General features: G+C 46.0%; 1 protein-coding gene across 3 annotated transcripts in view; it reads right to left on the minus strand.

The window, feature by feature from the left end:
* The window catches only part of HS3ST5 (heparan sulfate-glucosamine 3-sulfotransferase 5), a 468,752-nt gene that overhangs the window by 70,216 nt on the left and 376,775 nt on the right, over positions 1 to 21,761 (minus strand). The window lies entirely within an intron of this gene.

The raw sequence follows: 21,761 nt of genomic DNA on the forward strand, positions 1-21,761 counted from the left end.
ATATTAGCAAGTTGACCAATTTATTTACATTCACATACTAAAATTATGGTGTTTTTATATGAACAATTGATTGAGTAAACGGACGGGCTGCCAACAAACAATGATTTTTTTGTCTTCATAAAATGAGAAATGAGAAATCATTGATAAATAAGTGTTTTGTCATTTGGTGACTAGGCTAATTTACACGGGGCAATAATATTTAATAAACATTTTTACAAAAGTCATTCAGTCAATCATCACTAGTGTTGAGCAAATTTGTTCGGCATTTCAAATTCGAGTTCGTGTTTGGGGTTCCGGCTTGTTTGCGCCAAAAAAATCGGCTCCGCCCACGAACATCCCAGATGTTATCTGCATGGCAGCGTGGCAAATCAGGGATGTTCATGGGCGGAGCCGATTTTTTTGCGCGAACAAGCCGGAACCCAGAACATGAACTCGAATTTGAAATGCCGAACAAATTTGCTCAACACTACCCATCACCTCTTGTAAATGGGCCTTTACACTGAGTTTAATAGATGTTAATTTGAGATAAGAAGTGGGTCACTGCAGTGATACTGGACCACTGACATCCACTTTAACTATAGACCCTGTAGTATCTTAAGAAGACCTGCCACTCGCTAAAAAAATAGAGTTAAATCCTTGAGCTCCCCTGAATATTCCCATTTATTCCATTCTATGCTGTATTATTCCATTACAGAGATATTCATATTTTTTGCTTTTGGAGTGCAGTATGTGAAATCTCTGCCTGTAGTACAACTGGGCATTTATACAATGCACTCTGGGGGCATGCACTTTCACCTTTCCCTCCCAGATACTGTCAATCACAGTTCAGCAGCTGATCTTGCAGTCTCAAATGCTGCGAGCTGTGATTGATAGCATCTAAGAGGGAGGAATAAAAGCACACCCCCCCAAAGAAAACTCTGAAAAAAATGCCGAGTTGCATTACAAGCAGAGATTTCATATTCGGCACTCCAAAAGCAACAGTTGATAATATCTGAGATGGAATGAGGCAGCGCATATCGGAAAACAGCGGCAGAATTAGGGGTGCTCAGGCATTTTTAACCCAAATTTTTTGAGAAAGTGACAGGTCCTCTATAAATAAGACTAACTTTTATTTTAGTCTTTTACTGGTCTGATTTAAGGTTCTTTAGAAAAGTTGTAAAAAATTCAGTAAATAATAAAACCTGTTATTATGGCAAATACCCATAAAATATCTAAAAAAACATTATGCATGATTATTACATATCTTGTAGATTATGAGCCCTCGCGGGCAGGGTCCTCTCTCCTCCTGTACCAGTCGCTGACTCGTTTTGTTCAAGATTATTGTAAGTGTTTTTGCTATGTATACCCCTTTTTTCACATGTAAAGCGCCATGGAATAAATGGCACTATAACAATAAATAATAATAATATGGAATGACCTGTAGATGTTCAAATGGACACAATATTTAACCTTATGCTGTTTTTTGCTCATTTTATTCCCCCCAGAAAATGAATATAAATGATTAAGTTATACGCACCTCAAGGCGTCATTCAGACATAAGTTTTTTTGCCGTCGAAAAAAAACGGACGGAGTTTTATCAGTAATTTTCATCAGTTTGGTCAGAGTTTCATCAGTTTTTTTCACTGATGAGAAAAAACATAGTTTTTCTACCTTCTTTTATCAGTCAGTGAAAAATGGACAGCACATGGGTGGCATAAAAGCTTTCACTGCCGAATTTGATCCGACACTAGAATCAATATCAGACATGTCTCTGCGATTTTGCAAAGACCACTCGGTCTAAAAAAAAAGTATGGACATGTGATCAACCCTATAGACTGTCATATGTATAGGTGTCACTCAGGGGCGGAACTACCGCCCGTGCAGCCGGTTCATTGAACGGGGGCCCCGAGGGAGAGGGGGCCCCTCCAGCAGGGCCGCCATCAGGGCATGACTGCCCTGACTCCAGTATGGGGCCCAGCCGGTAGGGGCCCCCTTGGGGGCCCCCCTCTTGTGCGTCTCTCTCCTCATGGGGCCCCCGGCCCCATGCTAAGAGCCAGGTCCGGGACATCTCAGCGCTGCGCTGCTGCGGCAGCGCTTTCATGATTCCCCTGACTTCCGGTCATGTGACGGCGCCGTCTCATGACCGTAAGTCAGGAGAACCTGGTGTAAGCGATTTGGACGAGCGCCAGGATTTTGCAGGGATCGCATGGGGGTAAGTATAACAAGTTTTTTTTTTTTTTAAATACAATTTACTAGGAGTGGGGGGGAATGGGAGATGCACATGTGGTGGAGGGGGATGAGAGAGGTGCACATGTGGGGGAGGGGGATGAGAAAGGTGCACATGTGGGGGAGGGGAATGAGAGAGGTGCACATGTGGGGGAGGGGGATGAGAGATGAGAGAGGTGCACATGTGGGGGAGGGGGATGAGAGAGGTGCACATGTGGGGGAGGGGGATGAGAGAGGTGCACACGTGGGGGAGGGGGATGAGAGAGGTGCACACGTGGTGGAGGGGGATGAGAGAGGTGCACATGTGGGGGAGGGGGATGAGAGAGGTGCACATGTGGGGGAGGGGGATGAGAGATGTGCACATGTGGGGGAGGGGGATGAGAGATGTGCACATGTGGGGGAGGGGGATGAGAGATGTGCACATGGAGGGGTGAGTGCTGCACATGGGGGGATGAGAGCTGCACATGGGGGAATTGGGAGAAAATGAGCTGCACATGGGGGAATTGGGAGTAGGGGGATAACGTGCTGCACATAATGAATGTGGGGTGGGGGACAGTAAATGATAAATGATGATGGGGTGGGGAGAGCACGGACATGATATAATGAATTGGGGCAGGGGGTGCATGTAAATAATGAATGCGGGGAGCAGGAAGTATAGAGTAGGGGGCGTTGCGGATGCAGGAGTGTAACTGGTAACAAATTGGCGGAAAGAGTAGAGGTTCTAATTAAATTATATATTAAGTGCCTATTTACAGTTAATGGGGGCACCGTGGTGGATTACAATTTATATTTGGAATGGTAGGTTGCATAATAACTAACCATATATTGATGGTGGATGCACGTCTGTATTCAGCTGCGTAATGTAGAAGTTGGGGAATGTGCTCTAGATAACTGTGTTATTTTATGCAGAGACGAGTCCTGGCTGGAAGACGTGATGGCGGTCTGTGCTGGATGAAGGAGAAAAGCGTAGCTGAAGGACTTCACCTAGAGACGTCACCAGTGAGTCAGTGTATTACATGTACACTTACACTATATACTATGTACCGGGCTCCTGTGTATAATGTCACTGGTGATAACTGTATTACCTGTACACTGACACTATATACAGAGCTCCTGTGTATAATGTCACTGGTGATCACTGTATTACCTGTACACTATATACAGAGCTCCTGTGTATAATGTCACTGGTGATCACTAGATTACCTGGACACTTACATTATACATACCATGTATAGAGCTCCCGTGTATAATGACACTTATGGTAATATTAGTAATGTGGTGGTAATATTAGTAATGTGGTGGTAATATGTGGTCTGGTCATGGTGTGGCAGTTTTTCCCCCTTCTGTGTGGTATTATTCGGTCACTATGTTGTGGTAATATGTGGTCTGGTCATGGTGTGGCGGTATTCCCTGTATGTGGTATTATTGGTCATTTAAAAAAAAAAATGTATATGACACATTCCCTTAGAGAAAACTAAATAAAAATATATCTTGAAAGAGTATTGGATATTTTAAGAAAATTTTAATAGGTTAGAGTAGGGCCCGGCCAGAAGAGTCTACCTTATCGTGGTGGCGGCTTTAAAAATCTTTTGGCCAAAACAAAAGCTTATGGCTATGTATGTGGCACCGTCACATGGCCGAACGTCAGGAGAGCCTGGTGGCAGCGACGTGGACGAGCGCCAGGATTCTGCAGGGATCGCATGGGGGTAAGTATAACAAGTTTTATTTGTTTTAAATACAATTAATTAACTAGGAGTGGGGGGGGGGTGAGAGATGCACATGGGGGGGGTGAGAGATGCACATGGGGGGGTGAGAGATGCACATGGGGGGGTGAGAGATGCACATGGGGGGGATGAGAGATGCACATGGGGGGGTGAGAGATGCACATGGGGGGGATGAGAGATGCACATGGGGGGGATGAGAGATGCACATGGGGGGGATGAGAGATGCACATGGGGGGGATGAGAGATGCACATGGGGGGGGATGAGAGATGCATGGGGGGGATGAGAGATGCATGGGGGGGATGAGAGATGCACATGGGGGGGATGAGAGATGCACGGGGGGGGATGGGAGATGCACGGGGGGGTGAGCTGCACATGGGGGGGATGAGAGCTGCACATGGGGGGGATGAGAGCTGCACATGGGGGGGGCGAGAGATGCACATGGGGGGGGGTTATGTTTACATAACTTTGTTGCCTTATGAAGCGCAGGGGGGGGGCCCCCAAAATTTTCTTGCACAGGGGCCCACTACAGTCTGTGTCCGCCCCTGGTGTCACTGCTATCTATGAAAAAAACAATAGCACTCGTACATGAATAACAAATGTGTGAATGAGCCCTAAGTAGCACCAAAAAAAACCAGCAAAAACCAATCTGACAAAAAATAAACTCCCATGAAGCTCTGTTGAATGAAAAATAAAATGGTTATGGATCCTGGAATGAGTCAGCACAAAAATGATTTCCAAAAAATAGCTGCAGCATTAAAACCTGATAAAAAGATATCTATTCCATATCAATATTAGTAAAACCACCAGCTTGTGATGCAAAAAAAATAAGCCTTCAAACAACTCAATTGATGGAAAAATAAAATTGTTACGGGTCTCAGAAAATGGCGGTACAAACCAAAAATATATATTTTTTATCAACTTCTACATTTTTTCTACACTTAATTAAAAAAAATCTATACGGATTTGCATTTTTTTCACAATTTTACCACACTTGAATTTTTTCTCCTGTTTTCCAATACAATGAATGTTAAAATTTAAAGCTGTCATTGAAAACTACAAGTCGTCCCGCAAAAAACAAGTCCTCAAACGGCTATGTCGACGGAAAATAAAAAAGTTATAGCTCTTGGAATTGTTTTATTGCTATTGCCTTTTATTACAAAAAAAAAAAACAACATAAAAAAAGGTATCTGTTTTAATCTTTTTGTTTTGCGTTGATGGCAGATGATGTTCTTTCACAGTTTGGGGCGTAAGACAAGAGAAACCCTACCATCATTTCGCACCACAATTAATAATCACTTCAATGAGGGGCTGAGATTTATTAAAGCACCACTTCAGCAATTTTTTTTATTTCAGTGGAAGAGTGGTGTCACTAATATACATTCCCTGCCACTAGTATAATACTTACCAGCCACCATCTTCATCTTTTATCGCCGCCACTCCGGTCGTCTTCGAAAGTTTGTGACCTATTGGATCATTCCAGAGTTTACTAAGCAAGCCAGAGGTCACTTCTCAGCCAGAAATAGGCTCTCATAGACTAGAATTGAGAGCTTGTGGCCGTTACCTCTGACTTCCAGTCAGTCAGAAGCTGTGGTCACAAGATGGTGGAGTGGGACTGCAGCGGCCCAGGAACAGCCGGTAAGTAATGATGAGCGAGCACTAAATTGCTCGGGTACTCATTGCTCGGGTCGAACAAATTGGAATACTCGGGTGCTCGACCCGAGCAACAAGCCCAATGTAAGTCTATGGGAAACTTGAGCATTTTTCAGGCGGCTCCCCCCGGTGGTCTGCAGAGGGCCTAAAAATTGCCAAAATCGATGGGAACAGTGCTCAAATGACATGGGAACAGCATGGGGAAGACCCCTGGAAGCATTTCTGACTCCCAGGTCACTGCTGTCAACAATGTTGTCAGAGTATTACGCCACTTTTACAGACTCACAATAAAACATGCAAAAACAAAACCAAAATGGATTTTCCTGGGAAATATATTAAGGAACATCCTTTCCAGGGTAATGACTTGTATATAAGGCAAAATAAATAACCAAAACCAAAAATACTCCTCCACACCTTGGGCTATGTTCACACATAGCGTTTTTGATGCGTTTTTGCACTTTTGCATTGCTTTCAACAAAGACAAATGCATTCACTGGGAAATGTCATTTTAAAATTTTACAACCTTATCTGGCCATGTGGTATGTGACACATCATCAGACACATGCATACAGTGCTGAAAAGACATGGGAACAGCATGGGGAAGACCTCTGGAAGCATTTCTGACTTCCAGGTCACTACCTAAAAGTGTGCCCATCATAAGTGATCCTTGGTCCATGCGAAGATGCCTCTCGCCATGCACCTGTCGTTGCAGACTTGCAACAATCAACGTCCACGTCCTTGTCCCAGTGCAGCGTTCAGTTATCCCTACCCCATTCCTTGGAATACAAGTGCAAGTATGCAGACAGTCACCCGCCCACCCAAAGGCTGCAATACTATACTGCCAATTTTATAACAGCTGCTTGCACTTGAAATGTGGCCTTTTAGGCTCGCGGAGGCGGAAGCTTTTCATAACCTCATGCTGGCGGCGGCCGGGTGTCCATACTCCGTCCCCAGCCGCCACTACTTCTCCCGGTGTCGTCTCCGCCTTCCACAAGCACGGGTCCCACAACATTACCCGTGCCCTCCCCAGTGCACTTACTGGGAAGGACCGCCTAACCACAAACACGTAGACAGATGAATGTGGCCAGGGACGGTACAGAGCCAGTCCACAGCTTTTTTTGATGAGTTGTATTTAGCTCAGTGAAAGGACTGGCATAGAGGGAAACCGTATCTACCCTGGGTGTCATTTCTCCCAGGAAGTCCTCTAATGCAGCTTGTTGCAGAAGCAATGGCAGCCCGTCCAACATCAACTCGCACTTGTCGGTGGTGCTTTGACACACAAACATCTTTCTTTGCCCATTTAATTTCATGAATACAGAGTTGGACAATGGCCTGATCTGCAATGCGGTTTAAGAAATAACATGCATAAGCATATCCGATCCACATTAAAGAAGCAGCCATAGAGTGTCCGGGAACCTTCCTTCACACTTTTCTTAGCCAGGGCTGCTTCTCGGCAGGATTGGACGGGCCCACCAGAGAACCGGGGACTCCTCCGGTGGGCCCTGGCTTCTCCTTCAGGAGAGTTCATAGTGCCGAGGTGAGGCCATGATGATGATAGAGGCCACCATCTGCTTAGTTTTCTGTTACTTGGAATGCAAGCGCAAGTATGCAGCCAGCCACCCACCCACCCACAGGCCGCAACACTAAACTGCCAGATTTCTGGGCAGCTGCTTGCACTTGAAATATGGCCTTTTAGGTTCATGGAGGCGGAAGCTTTTCACAACCTCATGCCTGCGGTGGCCGGGTGTCCATACTCGGTCCCCAGCCGCCACTGATTCTCCCGGTATCGTCTCCGCCTTCCACAAGCACGGGTCCCACAACATTACCCGTGCCCTCCCCAGTGCACTTACTGGGAAGGACCGCCTAACCACAAACACGTGGACCGGTGAATGTGGCCAGGGACGGTACGGAGCCAGTCCACAGCTTTTTTGGATGAGAGCTGTATTTAGCTCGGTGAAAGGACTGGCATAGAGTGAAACTGTATCTACTCTGGGTGTCATTTCTCCATCACCAGGTTCCGCCCATTGTCACACACGACCATGCCTGGCTGTATGTTCAGCGGTGAGAGCCACAGATCAGGCTGCTGTGTTACAGCTTTCAACAACTCTGCAGCGCTGGGCGGTTTGTCAATTAAGCATTAAGCATGTTATCTTCAGCACAGCCTGTTGCCGCTTGGCCAAGGCAGTGCTGCAGTGCTGTCAGCTTGTGACTGATGTGGTCATTTCGGAGATGGAGGAGGAGGTGCAGGAGCTGAACAATGTGATTACATTGAGGTTAAATTGGTGACGCTGTTTTTTATACTAAAGAAAGATCCTATTGTTTTGGTTTTTTTACGTTATTTTTTAAGACAAATGCATTCACCGGGAAATGTCATTTTAACATTTTACAACCTTATCTGGCAATGTGGTGTGTGACACATTATTAGACACATCCTGTTTTATTTATGATGGAGGGACTCTGAAAGTCATAAAGCCTATTTTTATAGGGCCATCAGACGGCCCTTACTATTCTTAAAAGGCCAGCAGTCGGCCCTTGCTATTGTTAGAGAGCCATCAGCCGGCTTTGCTTTGTTGTTCCCATTATTAACAAGTGGGTCTCCTATACTGTTATTGCGTATCCAGTGACTGCAATGGCTGCCAAAAATTTGGACGCAACCCAATACCCCTTTGAAGAGACATAGAGGAGGGTCTCAGTAAAAAAAATGTTCCCATTATAAAGAAGTGGGTCTCCTATAGTGATAATGCCCATGCTGTAACTGCAAGGGCTACCAAAATTTGGGAAAAACCCAACTAAGAATTTAAAGACACATAGAGCAGGGCCACAGTAACGACAAATTCCCATTAGAAAGGAGATTGTCTGCTATACAGTTATAGGTTATGCAGTGAGTCCAATGGCTGACCAATTTTAGGAAAAACCCCACTAAGAATTTAAAGACACATATGACGTGCCCCCTAGGACGTGGGGTACTCGGCAGCCGGGCCTCTTATGGATGCCGGTGGGGGATATCACGGTAGCTGGCCCGGTCCATGACCCAGCGCAGTCAGTAAAAAGGGGGGATTTCTATTTATATGGGGTTTTTGGAATAGTGTTCGTGACGCCACCTGTGGATTACGGCCAAAAGGGAGCCGCCGCTGCGGAGCAGTCCTCTGGAGCTGGTGTTACGGCAGCAGGGGTGGTGTGGCTCTCCACAGGTAGAGCTAGCTCCAGGGCAGTGTAAGGTGTGTAGGTTGCGCTGGGCGTTGTAGTGCCAGGAAGGAGAGATGGTGCAGATGAAAGAAGGGACGGAGGCTGTGCGGTGCAGTCATCCGAGTTTTTACTCACAGTTCTTATGACAGTTCCACTGGTGCACTGTACAGGTGTCAGCCTCCCACGTCGCGCTGCGTTCACCAGGCAGGGGTTCAGCACTTCCTCAGGCAGATCAGGAGTACCTGACAGAACCCCACTTTCTTGTGTTCCTAGCTAGACTGTCTTCACGCTGGGTCTTTCTCCTTCCTGCCCTGCGCTTCCCAATCTCAATCCCGCTCGGGTGCTCTGAAGTCCCTCCTGTCTTGTCGGAGTTCTCGGACCTGCTTGACCTTCACGGGGATTAGAATGAGGCTTCAGCAACTGGCTATAAAAGCCAGAAGCCTCCGGTTTTCCCAGCCGAGACGTAGAGTAGCATGGCTGTACCAGGGGCCGGTCCCCTTCTTGCGGCCTACGATCCCTCTGTCTTCTGACAGATGCGGGGCGTACGGGTGCCGTCCTGCACTCGCCGTACCTCCTAGGCTCCCCTCTTAGAACAGAGCCTACTCTTCTGCTCCCCACCTGGGCCCCTAGGACTGGGCCCTACTTGTGGAGCAGAGCTCCTAAAGAGACTCTGCTCCCTGACTGACTTCAGTCACTGACTGTCCTTCTGTTCTCACTTGCCACCCTAAGATGGCTTCCCTTTTTATACCTCACTCTATAGTGCTCTCTCAAACTGCTTCCTCCACCCACACCCACTACTGGTTCCCCCTACCTCTGGGTTCCCCCCACTCCAGCCAGGGACAGGGCTCAGCAGGAAAACACATTGCATCTTGCCCTTCCAGCCGGCCTGGAGCAGTGTAGTGTTGGATGCAGGTGTTGGGGTTCCAGGCAGCACTCCCTCCTTACCTGAGAGAAGGAGACTCCACACCTCTGGGTGAGGTGCAGTACCTCTGTGGCAACTGAACCCTCAGGGACGCCACACTCCCCCCTGGTAAAACACAGAGGCGCCACACATAGAGCAGAGCCACAGTAATGACAAATTCCCATTAGAAATAAGAGAGTCTGCTATACAGTTATAGGGCATGCAGTGAGTCCAACAGCTGACCAATTTTAGGAAAAACCCCACTAAGAATTTAAAGACACATAGAGCAGGGCCACAGTAACAAGTACGACATGTTCCCATTAGAAAGGAGAGGGTCTGCTATACAGTTAGAGGGTATGCAGTGAGTCCAACTGCTGACCAATTTTAGGAAAAACCCCACTAAGAATTTAAAGACAGATAGAGCAGGGCCACAGTAACAACAAATTCCCATTAGAAAGGAGAGAGAGTCTCCCATAGTGTTGGCCTATGCAGTGAATGCAAGGGCTGCCAAAAATTTGGAGGCACTTCAATGCCCCTTGGAAGAGACGTGGAGGAGGGCCTCATAAAAAAATGTTCCCATTAGAAAGGATTCCGATGCACAAGTGTATAGGCTGACAAACATTTACCCCTGGGGGGTATACATGAACATACTGTATAAAACATTTTTTTACAGGCATCATAAACACCCTTAAAAAAAATTATGTGGGTGTTGCATCACGGACCACGGTCACCCTGGTGATATGGTGGTGGAGGATAAGGAGGAGGACAAGAGCAAATAGCCAAAATCAGGAAGCGTATACTCAGGTGCATGGGAATATACCTCCCAAGAAAAGACACTGGATTTGAGTTTATGTTACGCTGCTATCATTCGGTGGTGTTGAGAAGTCTGGCCCAATCCAGCCCTTGTTCATTTTTATAAGAGTCAGCCTGTCAGCATTTTCAGTTGACAGGCGGATGCGCTTATCAGTTATAATTAAAAAAAATCCGCTCTGATAAAACGCTGGCGGCAGGGCAGGCCAGGACCTCCAAGGCATATAGAGCCAGTTCATTCCACATATCCAGCTGGGATACCCAATAATTATAAGGCACAGCGGAATCACGGAGGATGTTGGTACGGTCGGCAAGGTACTCCCTCAGCCTCTTCCAAAACTTTGCACTCCTTGTGAGAGTACCCCGCGCCTCAGGGCCTGTGCGATGGGAGGGTCTGAGAAAACTCTCCCAGAACTTTGACAGTGTTCCCCTGCCTCTGCAGGATTGAAGTTGTGTCTCTCTCACCTGTACTCCTTGGATGTCCAACGAAGTGTGCCCTCTGCCGCCAGCGTTTTCAGATGGGAATTTTTTTAATAGTTCCGCAACAAGGGCCTTCTGGTACAGCCCCATTTTTGTAGACCTGTCTGCCTCAGGAATAAGAGATATAAAGTTCTCCTTGTAGCGTGTGTCTACAAGTGTCACCAACCAGTAATGACTGTCACCCAAAATTTTGAGAACGCGAGGATCATGGGAAAGGCAGCGTAACATAAACTCAGCCATGCGTGCCAGACTACTAACAGGCAAGACTACCGTGTCCTCACCAAGAGGATGACTGACCATGCTCTCCTCTTCCTCCTCCTCCTCTCTGTCCTCTGGCCATCCACGCTGAACAGATGGTATGACAGCTGTGCAGGTAGTACCGTCTATAGTGCATGAAACTAGCTCCTGTCCTTCCTCCTCCTCCTCCTCCTGTTCCTCATTGTCACCCAATCCACGTTGGGATGAGATGAGGCTTGGCTGTGTGTAATCACCCTGTATGGTTTCTTGCTCCATCTCATCGTGCTCCGCCTACAATGCATCCTCCTTGATTGTGAGCAGAGGGCATTTCAGAAGACAGAGAAGCGGGATGGTGACGCTAATTATGGCATCATCGCCGCTCACCATCTTGGTGGAGTCCTCAAAGTTTTGGAGGAAGGTACATATGTCTGACATCTATGTCCACTCTTGAGGTCTTATGTGTGGAGTCTGAACTGAATACCGACGGCCTTGTTGATGCTGGTACTCAACAACTGCCCTCTTCTGCTGACAAATCCTTCCCAACATCTGCAGTGTAGAGTTCCAACGCGTGGGAACATCACACACCAGTCTGTGAGCCAGAAGCTGAAAACGCTGCTAAAACACGGCAAGGGCGGCGGAAGCTGTAGCTGACTTTCTAAAATGGGCACACAGGCGGCGTACTTTAACAAACAGATCCGGCAACTCCGGGTAGGATTTGAGAAACCGCTGAACCACGAGGTTAAGCACATGGGACAGGCACGGTTCGTGTGTGAGCTCGCCTCGCCTCAGAGCCACCACCAGGTTCCGGCCATTGTCACACACGACCATGTCTGGCTGTAGGTTTAGCAGTGTGAGCCACAGATCTGCCTGGTCTTTCAGAGCTGTCCCCAACTCTTCAGCATTGTGCGGTTTGTCACCTAAGCATATTAGCTTCAGCACAGCCTGTTGCCGCTTGGCCGAGGCAGTGCTGCAGTGCTTCCTGCTTGTGACTGATGTGGTCATTTCGAAGATGGAGGCTGCAGAGGAGTAGGACGCTGAGGCGGATGAGGTGCAGGAGCTGTAGACAGTGGGGGCAACCCTGATTGACCTAGGGACCGCAATCCTTGGCGTCGGGAGGACGTGTTCCGTCCCAAGGTCTGACTGGGTCCTGGCTTCCACTACGTTAACCCAGTGTGCCGTCAGCGAGATGTACCGTCCCTGCTCACAAGCACTTGTCCACGTGTCCGTGGTTAGGTGGACTTTCCCGGTAACTGCGCTGTTGAGGGCACGGATAATGTTTTGGGACACGTGCTTGTGTAATGCGGGGACACCACACCAGGAGAAATAGTGGTGGCTGGGGACCGAGTACCGAGGGATGGCCGCCGCCATCAGGTTGCGGAATGCTTCCGTCTCCACGAGCCTAAAAGGCAACATTTCGAGCGCAAGCAGTCGTGAAATGTGAGAATTTTGTAGTGTGGCCTGTGGGGCGTTGGCTGCATATTTGCGCTTGTGTTCCAAGGACTGAGGTATGGACAAAGGAACGCTGCGCTGGGACAAAGACATGGACGTGCTTCCTGATGCTGCTACTTGAGAGTATGTGCAGGGCAGGAGGCATCTTCGCATGTACCATGGACAGGGGATTGGCTTGCATGCACAACAGCGGAAGAAGTAATGGTGCCACCTGCAGACACTGTTCCTGGACCCTGGGGTTCGGCCCACAAAGTCGGGTGCTTTGCTGCCATGTGCCTGATCATGCTGGTGGTGGTCAGGCTGGTCGTTTTGCCACCCCTGCTGATGCTGGCCTGGCTGGTGGTGCAAATGGCTTTTTTGGGGTTATCGACAAAGTCTTTAAAAAACAACCAGACTCGGGAAGACCTAACAGTTCTACTGACAACTTCCTTCATTTTGCTGTTACGGGGAACGGTTGCCTGTCTTCTGTCTGCGGCCACCACACTGCTTCTTCCTGCCTGTTGGGGTGCTCTGCCTCCCTCCCCTGTGTGCTGCTGTCCTCGCTCTGCATGTCCTCCTGCCCCAGGTTGGGTCAGTTACTATATCATCCACCACCTCGTCTTTCACTTCCGCACCCTGGTCCTCCTCCTGACTTTCTGGCAATTGTGTCTCATCATCGTCCACCTCTTGTGACACTTTCCCACCGTCGCCTTCGTGTGACTGTGGCTGCTCAAATATTTGGGCATCGCTACACGCAATCTCTTCTTGCCCCGCTTCAAGTGGATCGGGCGAGAGGCCCGAATCTATAAATGGAAAAGTGAACAGCTCTTCAGAGTGTCCAAGTGTGGGATCAGTTGTCTCTGGGTACTCTGCATGGTGGGAGGAAGGAGGATCAGGGTGAGGAATATGCGGTCCTGACTCACGGCTACAGAGACTTGACCGTGTGGAAGACAGGGTGTTGGTGGTGGCTAAGTGACTGGAAGCATTATCTGCTATACAACCAACAACCTTTTGACACTGCTCTGGGTTTAATAGTGGTGTGCTGCAGTCCCCTAGAAATTGGGAAAGGAAGGTCAGGCGAGAAGATGTGGGTGTTTGTTGTGGCACAATTTCAGCTTGCCCACGGCCTTGTCCTCGGCCTCTGCATGCACCATACCATCACGTCCAGTTCCCCGTCCCTTGCCCATTTTAAATGGAGGACAGTATCTTCCACACTCACAACAAATGACTGAGTTTGGAGCGAACTTATATGTGATTCGTGTGACGGAGAAAACAGAGTTTTAAATACCTGGCCTGTAGGTAAGTAGTTTGAACAGCAAATTGCTGTGAATTGCTTCACTGACACACTAAAGGAAATTTTTAATGGAGGCAAGAAATGGCAGTATTTTCTGACAACATATATGTCATCCATTTGACGGAGAAAACACGGTTTTAAATAGCTGGATTTCTAGTGCTGTAATATTGAAAGGACCTGGCTGTATTCTGCAGTGCCAACAAGCAAACGGTGCAGAAGTACGGTGTTCTCTGGATTGCTTTTTAAGCAAATAATGAGGATTAAGATCCAAAGAAAAGTATTCCTGACCCCTGAGACCTGGGCCTTTGTATAGAAATATGTAACAGCAGCAGAAGGCAGAATTGGAATGGAGCCTCTTGTGCTATTTGCACTGCAGTCTGCTATATACCCTGCCTGCCTATATACACTGCCTGCCTGATATCTCTGCAGATGGATTAGTTAGTCCTCAAAAGGACTGTTTGTTAAGATGAATATGTGTAAAGTACGGTTTTTCTCCCTACACTACCTAATACACAAGCAAATTTCTCCCTGACGCAGCAGCACCTCTCCTTACACTGTCTGATTCCGGAGTGACTGTGACGAGCATGGCGGCGCCAAGTCTGATATAGACCCGATGACGCTATGCAGCCAGCCAATCACTGTAATGCCACACCAACATGGCTACGGCATTACAGTGAGTGGCAGGCAATCCCTGCATGTTCATTGACTCTGTAAAGAGCGCCAAACATGCAGGGAGGAGACCCGAGCTCCCGCCGAGCAACCCCGGAAATACTCAGCGAGCGCCGAGCATCTCGAGCAGTGAGATGCTCGGGCGAGTGCCAAGCAGTGGCGAGCATGCTCGCTCATCACTACCTTTAAGTATACTACTAGGGAACTTACATTAGAGACACCACTCCAGCTCTGAAATAAAGAAAATGCTGGAGTGGTGGTAAGGCAGTAAGAAAGTAAAGGAAGAGCAAAAGAAAGCCTATTGCATATGTATGTTCGATAATATTCTGAAATATCAGCACCATATAAAGGTTTGTGAGGAAGCCAGCCATGATGGATGTGAGCCATTTTCTCACCTTCTCTGACAGAACGGAATAATTATGTTGCATAGTTTAATGGGAACAGAAGTAAAGAAAAAATTCAGGAGGAAAAGTTCATGTCTGGACATGTGTAGCCTCGTGGAAAAAGTCTTATTTCATTCCCTGACAAGCACTGCTACCGTGGTCAGCAGTATTTCCCATAGGGCAGTCATGTTAAGAAAAAAAAATCAATATTGACTCTTGACACATTTTCATTTACATGAGAGCGAGGCTTTCAGTCCGAGTACAAATCAATACCCAGCTTTTAATGCTACTCAGATGGTTGTACTATGGAAAATACAAAAGTCTATTCCTTAACAAAGTTTAGAGACTTGGAATATACTTTGGGTACATTTTGTCCCTATCAAACATGAAGGCCGGATCGTAATTGATCAGAAAAGTTTCTATCATAGCAGAAGTCACTTGATGTTTTCACATTGCAGTCAACTGATTTTGTCCTTAAATTACCTCAATAGCGCAATCTTACCTGCCTGATAAACGGGCACCTTTGTAAAGGGAAAACTGGGTCAAAAATTAAGTGTTGGGGTTTTCCTACCCAGAATAGAAATGCTTGATCTTTGCTTCCCCCATCATGCTAGTTCTATGACAATTGGGCCGACATTCAACCCCAATGTATGCAAAGAGCATTTGCTCCATTAAGGTGAATACTCTTCAGATTATTGACCTTATAGCAATGAGGTTGGACTAATTTATTTCTCTGGTGGCCATCCATAGTAGCCATTTGTGCTTTTTACTCTGTACAACTTTGATTAAAGTGTACGTTCAATTCAGCACCATTTAAAGGGAATCTGTTAAATTGTACATGGAGTTCAATTTGTGTCATCACGGCATAGTGCAGAAGGAACTGAGCAAACTGATATTTAATTTTGTGGATTTTGTATAACTTGTATTTGTTTATCCTGTAGTTCTTCATGCTTAGTAGTCCGGTAGGTGGTCCTGAGCAGTAATTGATAGTTGACTCTGTATACACAGTCATACATGGAAAGCTGTCAATAGGATTGCCTACTGGACTCAAGCACATAAAGAGCAGGAATTTCAATTATTTAAATACAATTTATATTATTAGAATCTATCTATCTATCTATCTATCTATCTATCCCATATCTGTCTATCTATCTATCTATCTATCCCATATCTATCTATCTCATATCTATCTGTCCCATATGTATCTATTTCATATCTATCTATCTATCTATCTATCTATCTATCTATCTATCTATCTATCTATCCCATATCTTTCTATCTATATCTCTATCTATCTATCTATCTATCTATCCCATATCTTTCTATCTATATCTCTATCTATCTATCTATCTATCTATCTATCTATCTATAATAAGAAAACTGACCAGCACATCCTAAGTGTGGACAGGTGCTAGCTGCAGAAACTGGCACCTTACTCAGTAAGCTGTACTTACAAAAAAACGAAGGTTCAACTGTGGCAAGGTGACTTCCTGTCTGATGGGTACTGCTCTACTAGTAGTAGAGCAGTACCCATCAGACGGGAAGTCACCTTGCTGCAGTTGATGGGCACACATGATGCGCTTTCTTTATATCTATTTACCTATCTATGTATCAGATAGATAGATCAGTCATCATGTTACGTGTGAAAGTTTCCTTTAACAGTTTGAATAAAGAATTTTAGTAACTTTGTTAATGCATTGTATTTACTTTTGATCCAGTGGTCCTAAAGCATGTAGTATAGGAGACAGTTGCATAGTCCATACACAATTTTACAGGTTACTATTAGAAATGGTCAATAATCAGAAAATGCTGGGAAATTGCCAATTTGTGACTGACGCTCTAAGCGATATTATAGGCTTTATTTAAAAAATAGTATAATAAATAATTCAGTGCAGTAGAAGTTTTTTATGAAACCAACTTTTTCAGAAAATTAGTGTAATATGAAATATTAATTTAAAGCAAGTTCTCTTTGTATTTGATGTAGGGGTTATAAGACTCTCAATCACTGAAGTTTTCAATAATGGCTCTTCTCCTACTACCCAACCTAGCAGTTTTATTTATTTATTTTACTCACTTATATAGCACCAATCATTCACAGACATTATCAGCACTGTCCCCATTGGGGCTCACAATCTAAATTCCCTTATCAGTATGTCTTTGCAGTGTGGGAGGAAACCCACCCAGACACGGTGAGAACATACAAACTCCTTGCAGATGTTGTCCTTGGTGGGATTCAAACCCAGGACCCCAGCGCTGCAAGGCTGCAGTGCTAACCACTGAGCCACCATGCTGCCCTATTTATTGCACATCCTCTCCATTTCCATCAGCCCCAGTAGTCTCTGAATATAAATGTAGTTCTCAATGAAGGACTGGCAGGCCATTCTTCTGTGTATCTGTAATAGGGTTCTTCAGACCCAGAACAGCTCATTTATAAGTTACAGATCGTGTTTGGATATTAGTAGGATAGGAGTTTGGTAGGAAGTACTGTAGCAGGTCATTTTCTCTCCATCCATGATAGTAATGAACATGTTTTAAATGTTAATCTTTACATCTTTCTCTCCATGTGTCGAACTGAATATTTCAACTGCAATGTGTTGAAAGCAGAAAGTAAATTCTCAAGCTTTGCCTTTTTTGTTTTAAATTATTCATTTTGTTATATAACAACTCATTTATTTAACATGATGCTTGCCATCTGTGTTCATTCTCACACTAGACATGACTTTTCGGGCACCGCTGCATAAGATTAAGATCCAGTATTCTATATGGGTTAAACGTTGCATACTTTCTGTTACTGCACACTAACATGAAAAACTACTTAGGTTATATAACCATGAACCAGAAAAAATACCCTCATATTCTTATCTTTAATCATAGCAGATTCACTTTTGAATGTATTGATGAGACAAGAATTTGATAAGACAACTTTATCATAGAGAAAGTCAGATCTCAGTATGATGTGTTGAATTACTACTGATATCTGTAGACAATCTTATGGTGGTTTAGTTGTGGGGTGGACATACAGAGTGTGCTTTTTAGGGGGAACCCACTCAGGAAGCTGGTGGGCAATCACAGCACTTGTCCTGTGTAGTTATTTTTTTATACAGGCTTTTACTCAAGTCCCCATGTAGTATAATAATAATAATAATAATCTTTATTTATATAGCGCCAACATATTCCGCAGCGCTTAACAATTCACAGGTTCATGTACAACAGTAATAAGTAACATAGCTAAAGATAATACAATAATTACAGCAAAAATAATGACGACCCTGCTCCTAAGAGCTTACAATCTACAATGAGGTGGGGGTGACAAAGTACAATGGCTTATTTACAAGAATGGTCCAGCCATCTTGAGGGGATGAGGGATAGATAGAGGCTGCATGAGCTTATCACCAGCCAGTATCTAGTGCTTTTTGGTTGGGTGGAGACTTATGTTTGGATCTCTTCCCAGAGAAGTGGTGAGAGGCTCCTGATTTTTGTCAGTCTGTGGTATGGCTTGCAAAAACACTAACAGTGAGCCACAGGCTGCACTTTTATGTTATAAGAGAATTTTCTCTGACTAAAAATCTTAATAGTATTATTGTCCTTCTTTATCAGGAATAACGTACTGGTATATACAGTATATATTGATATCTCTACCAGCCAGTACATTATGGGTAAAAAAAAGCTGAAAATAAAGTCAGAGAATTTCTACTTAATCGAACACAAAAAATTGCAATATACAGTACAGACCAAAAGTTTGGACACACCTTCTCATTTAAAGATTTTTCTGTATTTTCATGACTATGAAAATTGTACATTCACACTGAAGGCATCAAAACTATGAATTAACACATGTGGAATTATATACTTAACAAAAAAGTGTGAAACAACTGAAAATATGTCTTATATTCTAGGTTATTCAAAGTAGCCACCTTTTGCTTTGATGACTACTTTGCACACTCTTGGCATTCTCTTGATGAGCTTCAAGAGGTAGTCACCGGAAATGGTCTTCCAACAATCTTGAAGGAGTTCCCAGAGATGCTTAGCACTTGTTGGCCCTTTTTCCTTCACTCTGCGGTCCAGCTCACCCCAAACCATCTCGATTGGGTTCAGGTCTGGTGACTGTGGAGGCCAGGTCATCTGGCGTAGCACGCCATCACTCTCCTTCTTGGTCAAATAGCCCTTACACAGCCTGGAGGTGTGTTTGGGGTCACTGTCCTGTTGAAAAATAAATGATGGTCCAACTAAACGCAAACCGGATGGAATAGCATGCCGCTGCAAGATGCTGTGGTAGCCATGCTGGTTCAGTATGCCTTCAATTTTGAATAAATCCCCAACAGTGTCACCAGCAAAGCACCCCCACACCATCACACCTCCTCCTCCTCCATGCTTCACGGTGGGAACCAGGCATGTAGAGTCCATCCGTTCACCTTTTCTGCATCGCACAAAGACACGGTTGTTGGAACCAAAGATCTCAAATTTGGACTCATCAGACCAAAGCACAGATTTCCACTGGTCTAATGTCCATTCCTTGTGCTCTTTAGCCCAAACAAGTCTCTTCTGCTTGTTGCCTGTCCTTAACAGTGGTTTCCTAGCAGCTATTTTACCATGAAGGCCTGCTGCACAAAGTCTCCTCTTAACAGTTGTTGAAGAGATGTGTCTGCTGCTAGAACTCTGTGTGGCATTGACCTGGTCTCTAATCTGAGCTGCTGTTAACCTGCGATTTCTGAGGCTGGTGACTCGGATGAACTTATCCTCAGAAGCAGATGACTAGCCCAGGGGGATGGGGATGACTCGGTACCCGGGCCTTTAGGGATGTCGCGGTGGTCGGCTCCCGGGCCCGTACCCTGGGCCTCTCCTTTAAAAGGGTTAGTGTTTTTGGTTAAGTTTATAAAAGAGTTTGTGACACCACCTGTGGCTTCTGATGATGATCACCAGCGCTGCGCAGTCCACTGAGGCTGGTGATAAGGCAGCTGGATGGTATAGCTCCGGACAGGTGGAGCTAGGCCTCAGGGCAGTGTATGAACGGGGAAAGCAGGACGAAGAGACCCCGCCGGGTCAGAGCAAGAACAGGGACAGACACGATAGTCACTTCAGTACCTTTTACTGATGGAAATTCAGGCACTCCCCGGAGCACTGTAGGGTGAAGGGTGTATGTCCGGATCCTCCCCAATGAGCGGGTTTTGGGCCTCCTGCTGCTTGACTCTGCATAGTAAGTTTCTGACCTGCCTGGAGCTAGGCCTAACTTTGTCTCTGTCCTGCGCTGGCTGACCTTGTGGTAGGGCCTTCTCTTGGAGTGCACGCTCCCGACCTACGGGGCCTATGTGTCTCCTGGCTCTGGTACGTATCAGCACTTTAGCGATCCTGGGACTTGTAGTTCTCCAGGGATTCTGGTTTATCTTACTGGGTCATGGAGATCGGACCCGGTGTCCGGTAACTGCTTCTTCGGGGTGAGCTAGTTAAGCTTCTCTGCCCCCTGTGAACTAACTCTCTCTACTCGCCTTCGGCCTACTCGGGCCCTCAATAGGCTACTCACACTAACGGCAGCTTGCCGTGCTTCACCGATCTTATGGCACCGGCACACCTGAAGCTCAGCTCTCCGAGCTACGATTCAACAAGCTCAACTCTGTATTCAGGCTTGTACTAAGTGAACTCTCCAGAGGAATTGCTGAATCACTGAGCTCCACTGCAGACTGACCTGTTTCTGTGTCTCACTCTGCAGGAACTGAACTGCCTGGCTCCACCTTCCCTATTTATCTATCCCTAACGGGCTCCCTCTGCAGGTCTGAGGTGGAAGGTGGAGATGTGTTAATGGTGATGGGGGCCTCTTGTGGAGGAATCCATCAACACACCCTTCCAGGAGTTGTGATACCAAGCACAGCTGGGCTTCACATTCCCCCCTAGTTAAACTCAGCACTCCCGGGATGAAGTACATTTTATAACAACAGGAACAATGGGAAACATAAGCAATACAAGAACAATCTTCCCTTTATGGGAGGCACGAATTTTAAACGTTGCATAACAAAATGAATACAGAGTGTCCTCAGAATCCAAGTCTCTTGTGGTGAGGTTCCTAGAAAGGATGTCCATCTCACAAGGTAGAGTACTTTGTGGTTTTGAGGGACCTGTCCTAAACCCTCTACGTAGGCCCTGGGGTGGCTGCAGGGCATGAAGATCCCGTGTTGGACCTCCAAGAGAGCCACTCCAGATAGGTTTTCCTTCTGAGGTCACCTAAAGGGCACTCCAGGGAGCGCAATTATATACAAAAGCAGTTTTTGGGCTGCACACAGTCCTCAGCCATGAAGTTCATTATGTAGGCATAAAGAATTAATAGGAAAAAGCACAAATGGATAAGCATGCATGAAAAGAAACAGTTATGCAGTACATTACAATTTAATTTACAATACCCCAGGGGTAACTATATATATTTTCAGAGATTTTTAACTATCTACTGAGTGTACCTAACAGGAGGTTTACCTCTTGTGCTGCGTACTGATCTGCGTAGTGCTGTGGTTGGTGGAATGTCAGTGTCTGTATCCTCAGTTACTCTATCAGTTCTACGTGTAAGCATGTTGTAAAACTGCCTTAACCTCTCTCTTGGACTGGCAAGTCTACCATTGGCTGGGCCTTCTTGCTCTGCTCCTGCCGGGAATCCTTCATCCGGGGATACTTCTTGAGCTGGCTCTTCTGCAGCACTTACAGGTACAACTTGCTGTGCAGGGTTTTCTAGCTGTTCATAGAATTGGAGTACTGGAATGATTACTGCACCTCCTATCTGAGGCCAATCAGCTGGGAAGTCTCCAAGGTCAGT

This window comes from Phyllobates terribilis, unplaced genomic scaffold (assembly GCF_046119375.1).
Source record: "Phyllobates terribilis strain yellow unplaced genomic scaffold, ASM4611937v1 Scaffold_3__8_contigs__length_932513732, whole genome shotgun sequence".
NCBI classification, from domain to species: Eukaryota; Metazoa; Chordata; class Amphibia; order Anura; family Dendrobatidae; genus Phyllobates; species Phyllobates terribilis.